A 10810-nucleotide genomic window follows, 5' to 3' on the forward strand; every position below is an offset into this window, starting at 1 on the left:
CAGGAATAACGGTCACAAGCTGGCAGAGGGTAGATTTAGGCTAGACATCAGGAGGCGCTACTTCACGGTCAGGGCAGCTAGGATCTGGAACCAACTTCCAAGAGAAGTGGTGCAGGCTCCTACCCCGGGGGTCTTTAAGAAGAGGTTAGATGAACACCTTGCTGGGGTTGTTTGACCCCAGTACTTTTTCCTGCCATGGCAGGGGGTCAGACTCGATGATCTGCTCAGGTCCCTTCCGACCCTAGAAACTATGAAACTATGCCATAAGTTTCCCTGGCCCTGTGGGCTGTCATGCTGCTCCACCCTGCTACCTGGGACTTAGAGGAGCAATGTCTCGGTGGGAACACAGAGGCCACAAAATAAACCGGCTTGTGCCGCCAATTGGATAGCCCTGAATTTTAATGCAAGGATGCAGGACTTGCTGTTTTGTAGGCTTGTCTTGGGTGGCATGGTGCCTATAGTGGGTCTGTAGTCCACCCTAGGAAAGACAATGGGCCCCACCTTTGAGGGAATGAAGCATCAGTCTCCATTACACAACTGTAATTTATTCTCTGAGTACTGTCCATGATGTACAAAAGCCTATAATTTAAGGCTGTTCCTAAATTTTGGTTTTTGAGGCTGTGGTCACTGTTCCCTGGGCTGCATTGGGGCCCTGATCCTGAATGCAAAGCTTGATGATAAGAGTGCGTGATGTTCCATGATTGTTTCTGAGGTTGACAGTGATCTGTCAACCCAATGTTTAAGAATCCTAGCTCTAAAGTTTCCAGGGTAACGGATGTCCCTTCTGGCCTGTTTCATAAAAATGTTTATAAACAAGTCAGCAAAAGTTAAAGATAACTTGAATTGATTCAAATAGGCCTACTGATCCCCCTCCCAAAACGATGTTAAACTCATGCCTAGTGAACTTGAAAAAGAAAAAATAAACTAACTCCCAAAACCTTAACTGGTGAATGTGGTTTTTGTTTTTTTTCCTTTAAAAAACCAAAAAAAAAACCCTGTGTGGGACCAGAAATCAATCAATCCAAGATGGTGGATTGAAATTAGGCTTAACTAGTGAAGAAAATAGTGACAGCATGGGCTATTTAACCCACCACTCTGTTTTTTGTTGGTGTCTTTAATTTGGTGAGCTGCTTAAAAGCAATATAATTTGATGCAGAATCCAGGAGAGAAGGTGGATTGAAGAGTGAACTTTACTGCCATGATAGCCACCTTTACTGTCATATAGGACCCTGGGATCCACCTCAATTTCATTGAGCTTTTGTTGTCCAGACTTTTTTCAGGATCAACACCAGAAGGGGCCAGAGAGCAGGAACTTAGACATCACCATCTCCTCTGGTTTTGGACAAATTCCAAATTTTATATGGAACATGCAACTTTCATTCCTGCTGTAAAGCCTTCCCTTGTGCATCCTTATTCTTTCTCATTTCTTTCCTTTTCTTCCCTTTCCTCCTCCTTGTTTAATCGAAGTCTAGCTAATTTGGCCAAGAGTGCTTGTTTTGCGGCACTGCTGGTCCATGCCTAAAAAGGTAGCTAAAAGCAGTGCTCTAACAGCTTGACGCTTGTACAAATTTGACAGATCTCAGAGTGGTTGATAAGACCGTGTGCTGTGTGTGTCTTTTTCTAGCAGCGAGGTTGCAAAGTAAGAGTCAGTCCCCAAAATAGAAGCTACATCTTCTATTTTTGCTTTTCTTTTTCTCTTCCTTTTTTGTGCATTTATCTTTAAAGAAGCAAGATCAGATTCCAGTAACAGTTGCTCCAATCCTATTAACTTACTGTTTTCTCCAGAAAGGGCTGCTACAGGAATACCCTTTAACAGATTTGGATGGGGAAATGGGGTTTCCCATAAGCTTTCCTGGTTGAAGGAAGGAAAGGAAGACAATAAAGGAAATGAGCTTATTGTTAAAATGGAAAACTTATTTCAAATGCTTTAATTTCTTGCATCTTTTAAAAGGTTTAGAAGATATTGGTACTGGTTTTCATAGAACTAAACAGGCTGAGGTCTACGCACACGATGCCCCAAATCATTTTTCACCAAGTGTTATTGTACAGTGACAGGGTTGTTCTCTGTGCTTGTTTTTTCCACTGAAAATTAAAGAAACTGCAGTGCATGAGGCAGGGGCCCCGTGAACAAGAAACATGTTATCCTGTAGGTAAACTGTGTCATAACACAAAGAGTTTAAGGTTGAACAGATTTAAGGTTGAACAGATAACCCTTGTTCTGCCTTTTCCAAACTTTGGTGCGACTGGGATGGGAGCCAAAGGTAAAAACAATGGAAATAGGTGAGTTGTGAGAGGAAGTTTGAAGGTGAGCATGACTGTGTGGTCAGAACGGCAGAAGAGATATTCCAAGCAGTTTGGATTTCTTTGTTGATAAAGCTTCCTCTCCTCCATACCCAGATCAGCCTTTTCTTAACTCACTTGCTTAGTTTCTCGGTATGAAAAAATAAATATTAATGTTTTACATACTTTAGAAAAGTCCTCCAGGAGAAGTTATACAAACCTGTACGCAAAGGATGAAGAAGCCCATTCCAGAGCCCAATTGGCAGATGCTCCTCTATATGCAAACAGCTACAGACTTCTCAAAATCAAAACATGAATTTATCTGGCTAGCTAGAAACTGTGGGGTGGGATGGTAGTGACTTTTTTGCATAGCTGTAGAATGACACTTAATTCATAACAGACCCAAAACAGCTGCTAATATAGGAGAAGGGAGTCTGCTGGAATGGACAAAAAGGAATAAATCTCTTGTCTTACAAGTTGAGCTGTAAAATCCATGTGGCTCTTTGCAAACTTCAATTATTGAAAATACTTAGCTGTGACTGTGAAAGCTTTAGTTTAAGAAAATCTTCAAACCACATATGCAAGAAACTAATTCCAATTACCTTGACATTAGACTCTGAATAGGATGGTATAGGATTTTTCAAAACTACTAAGACTCATCCATGTTTGTAATGACTTTTTCCCCCTGCAAAAGAAAGCTAATAGATGTGTGAAAGCCTTGCAATTTCCCAGAGAGAAGAGTAATTAATAGCTGAATTCCACTAATCCAAAATGCTCTCTTTGCTCACTCAGATTACAGAGTTTCCTTGTGTACACTAGAAAAGGCTCAAATTTCGTTATGTCTTCAATTCCAGGCAGTTTTATTTGGGCTGTTGCAATGCTGGTTTTGTACCTATTGTCTTCAATATTGTTTTATTGAAATGATCATTTTTAATCCCTAACTTTTTTTCAAAGCTTTTGTTTTGTTAGGGTATTTGATTATTTTTTTTATTTCATCCAACTTGAGACACATTTGGTAAGACTGAAACTTCCCTTGAAACAAAAGCTCCTCCCTGTGAAGTGGCTGATACTTGGCATGGTGGGAGGAGGACTTCTATTGAAGGGAAGATCTTCTGCTAGAAAAGTTTCAACATTTCTTCATATTCTTCACTGTCTGTAGCAGTTTTCAGTATTCTTGGTAATGAGGAAAATTGCTGCCCTACGTACAAGAAGTTAGGATTAAGAGAGGCAGTGATAATTGCTGTTGGGATTTGTTGCTCTTTGGGATTTGAGCATAGCACTGCATATTTGTGCTCATGACCTTGAACTTTACAGTATGTGACTCTTCCAGGATATGTCAGCACAGGTGGATTAAGACAGGGTTGCAGCAATCCCATACCATCTTGAATTTAGGTTCTTTGGCTAAAAACAGTTGTGAAAATGTGGCAGCATGGATTTCAGGGTAGATTGGGGATCAGAGTCCACACTTAAGGTTCTTGGTGGGTTTATATCACTCGTTTTACTCATTGCTAGGTCCAGTTGACATTAAGATAATACATGTTAACTGTTAACTAGTGTACTCCAAGGTGAACATGAGTCATCAGTGAGACGAAATCGTCAGGAAAGCTAACTGCACTTTATCATACATCACCAGATACCTGACAAATAGATCCAAGGTGATACTTCCCCTCTATGCAGCATTGGTCAAACTGCAGTTGGAGTACTGCGTCTAGTTTTGGGTGCTGTACTTTAAGAAGGATGTGGATAACTTCAAGAGGGTCCAGAGGAGGGACGTTCGTATGGTTAAGGGTTTACAGGACAAGCCCTATGAGGAGAGACTAACGGACTTGGACCTCTTCAGCCTCCACAAGAGAAGGCTGAGAGGTGATCTTGTGGCTGCCTACAAATTCGTTAGGAGGACGCAGCAAGGGATCGGAGATGCTCTGTTCACCAGGACGCCTCTTGGGGTAACAAGGAGCAATGTTCACAAAGTGACAGAGCAGATTTAGGCTAGATATCAGGAAAGACTTCTTCACGGTAAAGGTGGCCAAAATTTGGAATGGGCTTCCAAGGGAGGTGGTGCTCTCCCCTGCTTTGGGGCTCTTTAAGAGAAGGCTAGATAGGCATCTGGCTGGGGTCATCTGACTCTTTCCTGCTTAAGCAGGGGGTCAGACTCGATTTGTTGAGGTCCCTTCTGATGTATACCTAGGTGCCATACAAAGCTAGCATTGTTTAACTCCTGTACATGTTCCCTATTTATGGCTATATGGGAGATAAGGGCTGAGTTCTGGAAGATCTCGTCAATTTAATTCTTCAGTTAAATATTGACCCAGGCAGAGGTTAAGATGGTATCACCAGTGAATATAATTTAGATGCATCTAGCTGCAATGCTTGGTCAAACCCATGCAGAAGAGCTTGCAAAATTGTAGTCTAAATGTACGTAGGGATTTTTTTATGCTTTACGTTTTATAAGCAAAATCTAAGGAACAAGGAATACCAATTACTAATTCCTTTCAATTGGTAAACCTTGAGTTACACTAAGCAAAACCATGAGAGAGATCCTGAGAGAGAAGCCCCGACCTCTCCAATTTAATGTCATATTCCATGGTTTCTTCTGCTTGTGTGTGTGTGCGTGCATATGAGAGATCTGAGATCAAAGAAATCCCTAGGTAAACAGATAATTGAAATAATGAAGGGACAATGACTTGCAATGGGAATTAGGATTGATTTAGGAGGCTGGAGGAAGTGGTATTCAGGCAAGAAATAACCAAAGGCAAAAATTAATAAAAGCAATGCACCCAAAAACCAGTTGGCTAAACAATAAGAAATGCTTAAAATCTTTAAGAGGTTGCCAGGAAGTCAGGGAGGCCGCAGAATCATTAAGCAGGCCTGAAAAAGCTATTGAAGGGTGAGTCTGATGCTCTGAAAACTGCACACATTCCTTGGCTTATTATTCATGAGAAAAACTGAAGGTCAAACTTAAGACTGGAATAAATTATCTTGGGAAGGGAATGAAACGATAAAATAGCTCTACCATCCCTGCAGAGCAAGGAAATTAAACCAGTGAGAAAAATGACTATACACAGTACCTCACAAATTACAGTTTAAAATGTAATTGTATACTCTGTGGCCTGAAGCCTAAAAGAATAGGGAGCTTCCCATTGACCTCTGATGTACAGGGAAAATTGCACTTTGAGTTTTCAGGAACTTTTTAGGTAGAGTCTCTATAGGGAAGATATTTCTTTACCGTTATCTGTTTGTGAGCGTTGGGACATAACTGGATTAGGCTTCATTTGCATTTTGGTTAATGGTTGGCTTGTAGCATTTTGGTCACACTTCAGTTAAGATTACAAATCCCCATACTCTCTTGCCCCTGTCAAGTGATGAAAGGCAAGAAAGCTATAGAATGTGTTTTTGAGCTGAGGGATTACCCTCACAATATGGCAACATGGCCTGGTTGGGGAAAACTACCTGAACAAGCAAAACATGGCAGCAAGAGGTGTTTTCACTTTTTGCTGGGGAGGGTCATATTAATACTGAGGAATCTGTTAAAGGCCCCATCTGGATAGGAATTGATGATGCAGACTTGGCATATTTTGTAGGCCAGTGCTTCTCAACAAGGGTACCATGACACCCTGGGCTGCTTTGAGATAATTTTAAGGGTGTTGCACAATACTGAGTGTGCAAATGCCTATACGTGGTTCAAAAGATAAACCCAGAGATTTCAAATAGGAATCCTTAGTGTCAAAAACATTCTGACCTGTTGTGGTCTTTCTCAGTTTTTTGTTTTTTTCAACCAACAAATTGCTTTACTATTTTTCCATATTTAAAAAATGAGAGAAAGCTAAGAGCTGGCATTTTCCAAAGGGTGCCTTGAGTTTAAAAAGACTAAGAACCACTGGTGTAGGCTGTGGTTTGATGCAGGTAATGGACAGACCTGAACTATTAGCTGAGGTGGATCGGACTAAAGCCTAGCTGCAGGACTGGAGTCGTCTTACTCGGCACTACAGCTACAGTCTCTGCTTGGGTTACGTGGTAGATCCCCTAGAGCAGTGGTCTCCAAACTTTTTTGATCATGTACCCCTATCAGTAAAAAATTTTTGAGCACGCACCCCCAATATATGTATATTTATATTCACGCAGCCCTATCAGTAAAAAATTTTTGAGTACTCGCCCCCAATATATGTTTATTTATATAAATAGAAAAAGAAGTTCTAAAATTTTCTTCCTGCACCCCAATGGATCGTCTTACGCACCCCACTTTGGAGACCACTGCCCTAGAGCACCCTCTCTAGCACTTCTTCTTGAGCCAGATAAATTGCTTAAGTTTCAGATGCCTTTAACCCTGGGCAACAACCTGTGAATACGGTGCAAAAAGGGAGGAAGTGGCTGATTAGTTATTCACAACTGTGAAAGGAAAATTGAAGGAAGGGTATTACTTCTGTGTCTTGAAAGAGAGGAAGCAGGGATACTCTTGACTTTGCTGCTGCTTCTTTTTTCAGGTTTATAACTCCTTCTTTCACAATAAAGTTTTCTTCTCCCCCTCGACCTCTGAACTCAAGGCTTGCAACCGGGGAAAATTATCCATCTAGAGCAGGGGTGGTCAAAATGCGGCCTGGGGGCCGGATGCAGCCCACCAGGCCATTCTATTCAGCCTGTGGGGCCCCTGAAAACTTTAGAAAATTAATATTAATCTGCCCTGGGCTGCCTGTCATGCAGCCCTCGATGGCTTGCTGAAACTCAGTAAGCGGCCCTCTGCCCGAAATAATTGCCTGCCCCTGATCTAGAGCATTCAGTTGATGTGATTTAGTTTTCCTGGGTTTCTGGATAGGGGCAAGAGCTGGTTACTGAACTTTTCCAAAGGAATCCCTGTACAGTTGAAACCAGCTCTCTTTGCTGCCAGCACCTGTTAGATGGTTTACATAATACTATGTTAGTGGTTTCCCAGATTGGATTCAAGCAGAGTATGTGGATCCACAGAGTTGGAAATGGTCCCTCAAAAGTTGGATCTGAGGTTCCTTGGGGCTGTCTTCTCCATGGAGAAAATGTTGGACTCCTCTAAAGGGAAGGCAAGAGCCAAGTGTATTTGTTGTCAGTTTTGGAGGTGGTGGCTCTGGCTCTTGGATACACCCAATAATAAAAGCAGAAAAAAGTTACTTAGCTCTAGGGAATCAATCCTAGCCTTACAAGGCAAATCCACTCCAGTCTTGGAAAAAATCCCTAATTACTACCCACAAAAACTGTGGTATGGCAATCCAAGCCAAAATAAAACAAAATTGTTGCACTCCATTTAGAAAAATGGTAGAAAAATGCTAGTATAATATTCTGGTAGAAGCTTGCAGAGCAAATCATCTTTGTATGACATTGTAGGATTACAGCATTCATAGGTTAATATCTCAATTTGATAACCATTTGACTGCTTCAGGGGGTAGCTGCATGGATTGATTTTTTTTTTGCCATTAAATGATCTAATTGGGCAGTCATTCACAATGTGTAGCACCATCTGAAAAATTGCACCACAATTGCAATCCAGACTCTCTTTGATTCTCCATTTATGGAGCAGGTGTCCACATTTTCCATTAAGTGTCACAAAGGATGAAATCTTTCTTGGTAAGTCAAATCCTGGCTGGAGGATTGTAGGGTTGCAGACTATGTATTTTTGTAGCAGGCTGGCATTTCCCCAGGCTTCCCTCTATTGTTCTTCAGTGCTCTTGTTATCATCATAGAGCTTCTTGGCATATTTCCAGAAGGGTTTTCTAGATTTGAGCCTATTTGGTGGTGGCATAGTGTTGTCCTTATTGATTGGGAGGTTTGGGTTACTGATGACCTTATGGTATTCTCTCACGCATGCGGCATCATGGCAGAGCTGTAAGGGAGCAATGTTTGCTAGGACTGGAAGACATGGCAACGGTGTACTTTTTAGTGTTTCTTGTATAATCTGCATAGCTGCATTTAACTGTGTATCAACAATCTTTATGTGCATGCTTTTGTTCCAGACTGGGGAGCAATATTCTGCTGCAGAGAAAACAAGTGCTGAAGTGGCTGTTCAAAGTGTGGTTGCATTTGCTCCCCATGTTGCTCCAGTCAGTTTATGCGCAAGGTTAATTTGTGCTATCATTCAGCAGGAGGCCAGCTTGCTAAACAGTATCATAGGCTGCTGATAGATTGATGAAAGCCGCGCCTATGATCTCTTTGTGCTAGTACCTGGCTTCAGTATACATAGTGAGCGCCAGCACTTGGTCACAAGTGCTGCATCCAAGGCAAAAGCCAGCCTGTTCAACTGGTATAACCTTCTCAAAGATGGAAGACATGCAAGCCAGTAGCATTTTTTCCAGATGTTTATATGTTGTACAAAGCAGAGTTTTTTGGGTCCGTGGTTGATTTTTCTGGGTTTTGAAATAGCAATGATCTTCTCTTGTTGTTATATCTTGGGAATTTTTTTTGTGGCCATTGTCAGAGAAGAGTCTGGCCAACCAATGGCATCCTTTTTGGCCAAGATGGTCTTATTTGTTGATGATGGGTTCTGCTCCTAAGTGTCTTAGGAGGCTCTGAGCTTTACAGCTTGAGTGTGGGAAGTCTAATGACTCCATTGCTTTGGTCATTCTTTGTCTTCTGGATTCATTTAGCAAGTTCAAGAGCTTTGCCACATTCCAGGTTTCCTGAGGTTGAGAATTCCTGGAACAATGATTTGCTTTGTTCACTGCAACATGGAGTATAATCCACCTGATAGCTTCTGGGGATGTGTGATCAGCAGGGAACTGGGTTTTCTGTTTCCCAGAGAAAACAGAGAAATCCACAGATTTCCTCCTTTTGCGAAGAGTTGTCCAGGCTGGCAGAGTTCCAGCCTGCAAGAGCTAATTGCAAAAAGGGTGGGGAAACCCCCAGCCCTGTCTGGAGGGGAAAGGAGAAAGGGTGGGGCCTGAGGCTCTCACTCACCCAAGGCTTGGCTTGGGCTCACTGTTCTTCCTGGAGCCTGTGAGGGAAGTGGGGCTTGGGAGTTGTGGGGCAGGGATGGAGGGGAAGCTGGCTGGGGGAATGGGGAGGTGTTGGGGCAAGACATGGAGTGCCTGCCTGTGTGGACCCAGAGCAGTGCAGTATCAGCCCTTCAGGGAAGCCATATATGGAGGTGCAGAGCCTCCTTGGGCTGATAGTGCCGCTCCAGGTCCATGTGGCACCAGCCAGGCAAGCACTTCATGTGGGGCTTTCCCCAACACCTCCTCCTCCCTCAGCCCCCAGCCAGCTTCCCACAGGAGTTTCTCTGGCAGACACAGACAAATACACACAGGCACTGACACACAACCCAGCAGGTAAGTATGTGTGGGGGGGAAGGGGCGGGGTGGGGGAAAGGGAAGGGACTGGGGGGAGCCAGATTGAGAAGCAGGGGAGGGAGTGTCTCTGTGCCCACTTCCAGAAGCAGGGCCGGGGGGGGAAGGGCAGTGGTGCCCCTCTGCAGGCTGCACATGTGCCACTCAGCCGGATGGGAGGTGGGGGGGTTCGCATGCACCACCTGGTCAGACCGGGGGGGTTTCGCATGCAGCGGCTATTACCACCCCAAACCACTGCCATGCCTGTGCTGCCACCACTGCCATGTCTAGCTGGTTGTACATGTAGTTCTGTGGGCTACTGGTGCGGCAATAGTGGTGTGGGGTGGTGGCTGCGGCAGCAGTGTGGGGCAGTGGCAGCCACCACGTGTGAACTGCCCACCCCCAATCTGGCCAGACAGTGTGTGTGCGGGCTGCAGAGGAGCACCACTGCCTTTGCCTCCGTGCCCAGCCCTGCTTCTGGGAGGGGGTACAGAGATGCACTTCCCCCCCACCCATTCTCATTCTGGCTGCCCCCAACCCCACCCCTTTCCCCTACACACACACTTACCTGCTGGGGCGTGTGTGTGTGTCTGCGTGTGTGTCTGTGCCTGCATGTGTGGGGCTGGTGGGCTGTTGTGGGGGGATTGAGGGGTACCAGCAGGGCTGGGGGAGGGGGCTGTGGGGGGCCTTTAGTTTTAATCACAGATTTTGGGGGGGTTTATCAGAATTTTACCAATTTTTTTTAATCGGGGAAAACCAGGATCCTTGGTGGTCAGGCCATTTTGAGCACAAGCTTGGTGATGTGCCCAGAATGTTCTGGTTTTGGTGGAATCTGAGAAACAGTATTCTCAATTATCCTCAGTAAAAGGTTCCCAGTTAGCTTTTTTGAAGCTATATTGTGGCACAGGAAAGGACATTATTGTTGAAATGTCAACCCCTATGGGTATTAGGACTGCTGTGTGCTGGCTGTTCGGGAAATATAATATTATAAAAGCTTAAATCTGTCTGTCTGTAATGCTTTATTTGCACTCTGGCTGACAAACAGCCAATCAGAGCGTGAAGAAGCATTTGGACAGGTGGCAGCCCACTGCCATGATGGCGGGGACCCAGTGGAGGTGGTGGAAACGGAGCCAGCACTGCTGGCCTTGCAGGGAGCAGGGTGTGGGGGAAGGGCATGTGGCGACCATGGGGGGGTGGCAGGGAGTGGTTCCAATGCAGGGGGGGAAGGAGTTGTCTTCACTGCCCCC

The sequence above is a fragment of the Gavialis gangeticus genome, unplaced genomic scaffold (genome assembly GCF_001723915.1).
Source record: "Gavialis gangeticus isolate Ggan-Ray unplaced genomic scaffold, GavGan_comp1, whole genome shotgun sequence".
Taxonomy (NCBI): Eukaryota; Metazoa; Chordata; order Crocodylia; family Gavialidae; genus Gavialis; species Gavialis gangeticus.